An 8,819-nucleotide genomic window follows, 5' to 3' on the forward strand; every position below is an offset into this window, starting at 1 on the left:
TGCTGACCTAGAGAGGCCCAATTTCATCTATGAAAACAAGAGCACTGTCCAAATCTCTGGTGCTGAAAAAAGCAAAATAAGCAAATTCATTCACTTTAGATTATCCTCATTGGCAAGAAAAAAACACACCTACACAGCTCCAGTTTCTGAGTGAAAAAGGAGGAGAGCAAGGCCACCAATGCTATGCAGGAAATTATGTTTTTGATAAATAAAATATGTAAAGTATCCTATACGTGCTATGGGCTGATATATTAGGGTCGTTGCTGCATTAGTGCATAATGTAAAAAAGAATTAAACCTGCTAAGAGGATTTATTCTGCATTATCATTTAATTACCAACATGTCTCTATTTTCAATTAGAGTGCTATCATTTCATTAGGCACATGCACTGAGATTTTCTAATTTAAACCCTCCCAGGTAACCCAAAGCTCAGCAGACTTGATTAGCATTTTTATCTTTCTTTTCCTCATTGAACGTAGAATAACCCATCTTTGTGTTTAAGTCAAAAATAGTAGTCTCCTCCCTAGGTCTCCTTTGCATAGACACTATTCGCCACAATTTATGCAGGTTGCCTCGGGGGAGAATTTCACCTTGCACAATTCTATTAGAGGATGCTATGGCTTGGAATTGAACAGAATACTGATTCTCCCTGTTCCTGCATAGTCTAGGAATTAAGAGGCTTTGGAGTCAAATTAACCTGGTTTCAAGTCCCATCTCCACCACTAACTAGTTGTGCCTCTGGCAAATGATTTATCCTCTGTGTCAGTTTTGCATTTTAAAATGGGGACTGCTATGAGGAATAAAAGGCAAAACATGAAGCGAGAAAAGTCAACATGAAGTGATTAGCACAGAATCTGATAGATCATTAGGGATAATTTTTATTGTTGTTATTATCATCTTTTTGATTGCAATATCCAGGGCATGGATAAGAAAAATATTAAGAAGTTTCAGTTAAGCTATACATTCCCCCAAGCAACTTAATATTAAACTGATAATAACAATGTCAGTATAATGTATTGGAGGCCTATATCACAAGCATTATGCTCTGCAAACTGATTGTCACCCATGCACTTAATATTAAGAACTGTACAAGTTACTTTTGCCAGTTATTCTCTGACTGCACAACTCATTCTACCTCTGCCATTCATGGCTCTGTTCTGTGCCCCATCTGACTTACAGACTCCATCATTTGATCTCACATCTCCTGCCCTCTGGCTTAAGCCTCTGGATCAACCCAACAGGAAGCACCAACAGGAAATTTGTAGGTGGCAAAAGACAGGAAATGAATGTTTTCCTTCATTACCACCCTGCTTTGGGTCATGTTCTAGCTCTCCATAGCTTCAGCTTTTACTGAACTTGGGTAACAACCTTATTTCTCTCCTTGCCCATGCAGGTCTTGGAGTACTGTTAACTTCTTGAACTTGCCCCTGCCTGGGACTTGAACATCCCTTCTTGATTTGCTTTTCCGTACTTTGTAAATAATGCTTTCATTAAATTCTCATCCAAATTTCATTCAACTATGCCTGTTTTCTATCAGGACCATGAATGCCATGCCACTTCTGCTCAACACTTTCCTTGTTAGCCAATGGGGTTAGGGTTCTGTTAAAAAAAAAAAAAAAAAAGATTGTTGAAAACTTACAACATACCAAGCACTAAGCTCAGTGCAAAGTACAAGGAAAAAATAATAGATCTATGTATTTAAATATGTGTGTGTGAGCACACACACCCCAGTCTTCCTTTTCTAAGTCTTCAGCCTTCACAAGGAGTAGAGCCATAAATCACAAACCACCACCCAGTGTAGTAATCCAAGATATATGTATGTGCAAAGTGCAATAGGAATATATAAAGTAGATTTATATCCTACTTTATTGGTAAAGAGGGAGGGCAGGCAGGAGGCCGAGAGAATTGAGAAAAATCAGAAAATCTTTTAGTTTGTTCTCAAATAAGAAGAGGAATTTAAGGAACAGAGCTATGAGAAAGATGCATTTTAGGCATAGAAGAAAATTTTTTTAAAGTCACAATGACCTGAAGATATGCAGCATGCTAAGTGAACAGCAAAGTGATTTGGGATAAGAAGAACACGGTGCTCAGGCTGGGAATGCTGTGGGGTGGGCAGAGGCCATCAGGAGATATGGTTAAATGGTTGGTGATTGGCCAAGTTTCAGAGGACATTCCTGAAACCTGTACAAAAGTGAGGGAGCTGTGAAATGATTTGATCTCAATTAAAATGTAGACTGACAATTTTAGCAGCAATAAAAATGGGATAGCAGTTTAATGGATAGTAACAACAGAGATGAAAGATAAGAATCTAAGCCAAAGCAGTGGTCATTGGAGTGCAAGAGCTGGGAACAAATTGAATAAGTAGCTCAGAAAGAATGAGACCTTAAGGGCTGGGGTTGTGGCTCAGAGATAAAGCACTTGTCTAGCATGTGTGAGGTACTGGGTTCAATCCTCAGCCTCACATAAAAATAAATAAATAAATAAATAAAGGTTTAAAAAAAAAAAAGAATGAGACCTTAAGACCTTTGAATCCTTTGAATACAAGATTAACCGTGACTTTAGTAAGTAACGTCTAGTTTGGGCCAGCTCCTACATGGTAACACAATTCACTGAGAAAGGATATACATGGAGGACAGGGGGCAGATTGGTCAGGGCTAGATGAATTTTCTTTAGAAGAAAAGTTCTCATCTGCTAGTGTTACAGTAATTTTCATTAAATGAGATGACAATCACTTTGAGGTAAAAGGAAGTCATCATCTTCTAATTAAAATAAAAAATACACTAGAACAGAACTAGATGGTTGAAATTAGTGATGCCTTTTAATGCAAGAAATTTCAGATATCAATGACACACAAGCCTCCAGAGAGGCGTTCCCTCTTCTGGAAGCCCTCCCTATGTCACCAGAATAATTGGCAACTGAGCAAACCCACACCACACTTGACAGCACCATAATGATAGACTCTTTGTTTGTTACATGTCTGTTTCCCTAAAGGACTTTGACATATATCCACAGTAACCTCTGCTGTATTTGGCATGTGGTCAGGGAATTCAATAATCAGCTTTTGTATATCATAAGATTTTGGTAAAATGCCAAAACTATGACACTGCTTCTAGTTCCAACATCTAATTCCAAAATAATAGAGATGTTATTTTTTTTTCAAATCAAGGGTTAGTATTTTTTGAAACTGCTAGGATGCTTCCTCTCACTTAGTACAAAACATATTTATATCAGATTCTCAGGAAAATTAAGCTTTTGAAAGCAGGATCACCTATAAAAGAAAAGCTGCGTCTGAAAATCCAATATTCTGTTCAAATAGGTCCTTACCAAAGTTATTTGCAGCTGAAATTGTCACACTTCAAAATCTCCACACGTTATAATGATTGTTTTCTCCCCTCCTATTACCATGTTTAAATATCATTAGATTTTGAGACTGACAGTATGAACATTGAATCCCAATATATCCTAGTGAAGAGTGATGCAGAGTGCATTGCATGTGTGCATGTGTGTGTGTGTGAATGTGTGTATGTGTGCGTGTGTGCACGCGCGCGCGCGCGCGCGCGCGCACACACACACACACACACACACACACTCCAATATATCAACCATGTAACTGCATCCTGGATCTTAGGCAGGAATACCAGGGCTTTACTGCCAGGTTGGTGGAAATGTATCAACAATCAATCTAAATTCTTCAAGTGCTTTCAAATACAATATGGCTCTCTGTACTCTATCAAAACCAATTAAGTGAATCCACATGATGGAAATTACGACTGCTAAATCAAGTTAATCCATTATTTCTCAGAGGATCTGCATAGGGAAAAACACACTAAATAGACTAAATATACTTGGATCTTCTTATCTTTTAATTAAAACAAAAACTAAAATTATTTTTACCTGGTTCTTCCATCAAATTCTTTTATAACTTTACTTTCTTCTTTTCTTTTTAAAAGAGACTAAGCATTCTGCTTTTGTATCATCCTACTAATAGCAGTAAAATTTAATGAAAATCCTTTGAATCTATTTAAAGACCTAGATTTGCCTGAAAAGGAAAAGCAGAGTAGGTAAAGAAATATAAAGCATATCATAAAGCTTAATTAAAACAGCATGGTGCTGGCCTATGATTAGACAGGTTGATCAGTAGAAAATATTTCAGAATGCAGAAGTATATATGTGTGTGTGTATATAATATATATATATATATATATATTATACATATAATATATATATAATATAACCTAAATGTCAATCAATAATGGATGAGTTGTATTAACTCTGAAATGCTTACAATGGAATATTATGTGGCTGTAAAGAATAAAACCAATGACTACTTTTTCATATGTACTCTCTAGTATACATCATTAAGTAAAAACAGCAAGTTGAAGAAGCAATGAGTTTATATACACCACATTATCATTTATCTAAGAAAAGAAAGGAAGATGTATGTATGTGTGTGTACATGTGCATGCAATAGGAGATTAAACTATAAATGATCACTCATATGACATGAAAGGAAACATGTAGAGGAGACAGAGATAGAAGTCAGGGGCAAGAAATTTTCAGGATGAATCTTAGTGTTTTGTCATTCCAGAAAGCACAGAACTTATCAAAAATGATTAGAAAAGAATCAGAAAGATTCATGAACAAACTTGAATTATCTACTACTATATAAAGATGAGTCATTCAGAGAACCAATAAGAATAATAACATCAGCAATGGAAATGAATCAAATGTATTAAAAATCCAGGAACTCACAATGATCATTATTTTTAAAGTTGATCACCTTGGGAGGATTCTAGGAAACCAACTCATTCTGAATACTGAAAAATACTGGGAAGAAATTTTGCATATAACTGTCTTTCCAGTAAAAATGGTACCTCAGGATATTAAACATTGATGAGAGGAATGTTCTCCGTGTGGAAGTATTCCAGCTAGCAAATGTAGAGGAAATGAGTGAATCAGAATATTACCATTTGCAAACTCTTAAGTATAATCTGGATCCGGGAAATGATCCTCCATGGCAGCACACGGTGGACAACTGGATATTCTGCACCTCTTGATGAAAGCTGAGAACATTACCCACAAAGTAGTCTTGCCAAAAACACAGCCTAAATATGATCATGTCTTGACCTAACAACCAAATCAGTACACACAAAGGGAAAAGAGGAATAGGTAGTATTTTTTTTAAGGGACTGCAATAAGAAATACCCAGAAAGTAGAAAAGTTTACAAAATGAGTGATCTGTCTTTTCAACCAATTAACAGCAAGTAATCAGATCACAGATAGATAGATAAATGATAAATGAATAAATAAATAAGTGGAAGGGTAACTGATGAAATAAAACATCTATGAGAGACATGCCAACAAAATGTGATGTGTGTACCCTTTTTGATTTCTGATTCAAACAGACTCAACATAAAATCTTAAAATCAATAAATAAAGTGTGTATGAGGAAAATATAGATTAGATATTTATGATATTAATTAATTAATTGTTGTTTTGGTATGAACACAGCACTTTGGCTACATTCTTTAACAAGCGTTGGTTTTGGGGTTTTTTTGTTTTGTTGTTTTGGTTTGGTTTGGTTTGGTTTGGTTTTTGAGGATACATATTAAAATAAGATTGCAATGTAATGTCTGAAATTTGCTTCAAAATAGCAGGGGGAGTAAATAAGGAGATGTAAACGAATAAAAATCTGACTATGAGCTAATAAGGATTGAGGCTGAGTACCTTGTACCTTTCTCTCCACAGCATGTGCTCAAAATTATTCATAAAAAATTCTTTTAAAAAGACCTGTGTACATATTCTGAATTCACCATTTATTATCTGTTGAATACTAAACAAATAACTTACACATTTTGGACAACTGGATATTCTACATATGTATATTCTGCATTCTTTTCTATACATATATGTAAACATAATAATGATGATGATGATGATAATTCCATTGAAAACCCCTCTACTTTTAGATTTTGAAAAAGAATTAATTGAAGGAGATTTGAGATGGAGGATTAGAGGGAGGTTGCATTTCCAGTGGTATCTTGGCTCAGGATTCCAGCAGTGGGTACTGCTTCTTGGTTTCTCTTTCTATCCTCTCCTCTTCCACTAACAGTCAAATTCTCTTATTCTGCCTCTCCTCCTTTATTTTGTTTTTCCTACTTTTTCCATCTTCTTCAAAACCATCACTTCCTATACCTCTTCTGCATTCTGTTCATATTTTGAACATTCTAAACTCTCTTGTATCTTCCTATCACATTTTCTTTTCCCTCAACAAACTGAATTTTACTATCTTTTAAAACTATTTGGTTTATATAATTTTTGCCCATACCATTCATGTTACTGCAACTATTAATGCTGTGGGGGAGGACATAGTTGATGCCTTCTACTTACATTAATGCCTGCTATAGTTCACACTTTTTAAATTGTTTTTATTGTTGGCAATTGCTGACTCCACCATTCTTATTCTTGTGGTAATTAGTGTTGTAGATGCAATACTGTACACCTGGCATTTATTTTAATGCTGTATATTGTTTGGATTGGTTGTTGCTGTTTTTTGTTTGCCCCTTTTCTGTGAGGTGCTGGAAAACTACAGAGACACTACAAGTTCACAGGGTAGACTGCTGCTGAATTAAACTCAGGCAAAAAAAAAAAAAAAGAAAGAAAAAAGTATACCTTGCTCCACACACAAATTAATCACACACAAATTTCATATAAATTTTAATACAAAGAATAGAAGAGACAAAATCCAAACTAATAATCAGGTCAAGTAGAAATAGCTAGGAATGGACCACTAGGTCCCATTCATGGACATGTACACCTACGACAAAAGCAGAATTAACACAAAGTGGGTATGACACCCTAAAAGCTCTCTGTCTGGATTGCCCTAGAACACTTTGGCAAGAGAATCCCATGTCCTAAAAAGGCCCACACATGAAAGTGTATGAGACCCCTTGAGAATGGGGGAAAAAATCCAAAACCACTAAAAGGAAGGAAATAATTAAGATCAGACCAACAATCAATGAAATTGTGAATAAAAAATCAATACAAAATATCAATGAAATGAAGAGTTGGCTTTTTGAAAAGATAAGCCAGATTGATGAGTTCTTAGCAAAACTAACCAAAACAAAAAGATATAAGACTCAAATTTAAAAATTAAATAATAAATTTAGAGATAAAAGAAATCACCAAAGATATAGAAATCCAACAGATTATCAGGGACTGTGTTGAAAACTTCTACTCCAATAAGTTGGAAAACCTAGAAGAAATGGATGTTGCTAGACACATATGACCTATCAATATTAAATTAAGAAGACAGAAAACTGAAACAGACCAGTAACTTATGGAAGATGGAAGCAATAAAAAAAAAAACATTCCAGTGCAGAAAATTCCAAGGACTGATGGATTCTCAAATGAGTTCTACCAGACCTTTGAAGAAGAACTAATGCCAATGCTCCTCAAATTATTCTGTAACATAGAAGAGGATGGAACACTTCCAAATTCATTCAATGAAGCCAGCACCACACTCACACCAAAATGAAATAAGGACACATTAAGTAAAGAAAATTATAGACCAATATCCCTAAAGAACTTAGATACAAATATCCTTAATAAAATGCTAGCTGATCACATTCAACCACATATTAAGAAGATTGTACATCATGAATGGTTTTATAGGGATGCAAGGATGGTTTATCATACACAAATCAGTACATTTAACTTATCACAGAAATATAACTAGAAACAAAAACCAGTCATCTCAATAAATGCAGAGACAGTCTTTGACAAAATTCAGCACACATTCATGATAAAAACACTGAAGAAACTAGGGATAGAGGGAACCTACCTCAGCATCATAAAGGCTGTATATGAAAAACCCAAAGCAAACATAATAATGAACAAGGAAAAAAGAAGTATTTCCTTTAAAATGTGGAACAAGACAAGTATGTTCAATTTCATCATTCCTATTCAATATAGTATTAGATATTCCAGCCAGAACAACTAGGCAGGAGAAGGAAATAAAAGGGATATAAATAAGATAGGAAGAAGTCAAATTGTCACTGTTTCTAGATGACAATTAGAAGATTCAAAAAGCTACACCAGAAGACTTCTAAAGCTAATAAACAAATTCAGCAAAGTATCAGGTTACAAAATCAACATACAAAGATCAATAGCTCTCCTGTATACAAATAATGAATCTGCTGAGAAAGAAAACAGGAAAACAATTCTATTCACCATAGCCTTAAAATAATAAATAAATAAAATACCTAGAAATAAATCCAACCAAGGAGGCAAACGACCTCTACAATGCAAACTATAAAACATTAAGGAAAGAAATTGAAGAGAACCTCAGAAGATGCAAAGACCTCTCATAGATAAAGTAATATTGTTTAAATGGCCATACAACCAAAAGCAATATAGAGATTCAATGTAATCCTCATCAAACATCAATGGCATCCTTCAGAGAACTAGAGGGAAAAAAGTCCTAAAAATCACTTGGAAGAATAAGAGATGCAGAAGAGTCAAAGCAACTAAAAAAAAAAAAAAAACATGATGGAGCTATCATAATACCTGCAATTATACCACAGAGCTATTACTGTAGACTGCATGATTCTGTTATAGAAACATACACAGAGACTAATGATACAGAATGGACAACATACAGAAAAAAACACCCAAATGCATTCTTCTGATCCTTGACATAAATGTCAAAACCATACATTAGAGAAAAGATAGCCTTTTTAACAAATGGTGTTGAGAAAACTTGTTATCTATATGCAGAAGAATGAAATTAGACCCTTATCTCTCATCTTACACAAAGTC

The sequence above is a fragment of the Callospermophilus lateralis genome, chromosome 16 (genome assembly GCF_048772815.1).
Source record: "Callospermophilus lateralis isolate mCalLat2 chromosome 16, mCalLat2.hap1, whole genome shotgun sequence".
NCBI classification, from domain to species: domain Eukaryota; kingdom Metazoa; phylum Chordata; class Mammalia; order Rodentia; family Sciuridae; genus Callospermophilus; species Callospermophilus lateralis.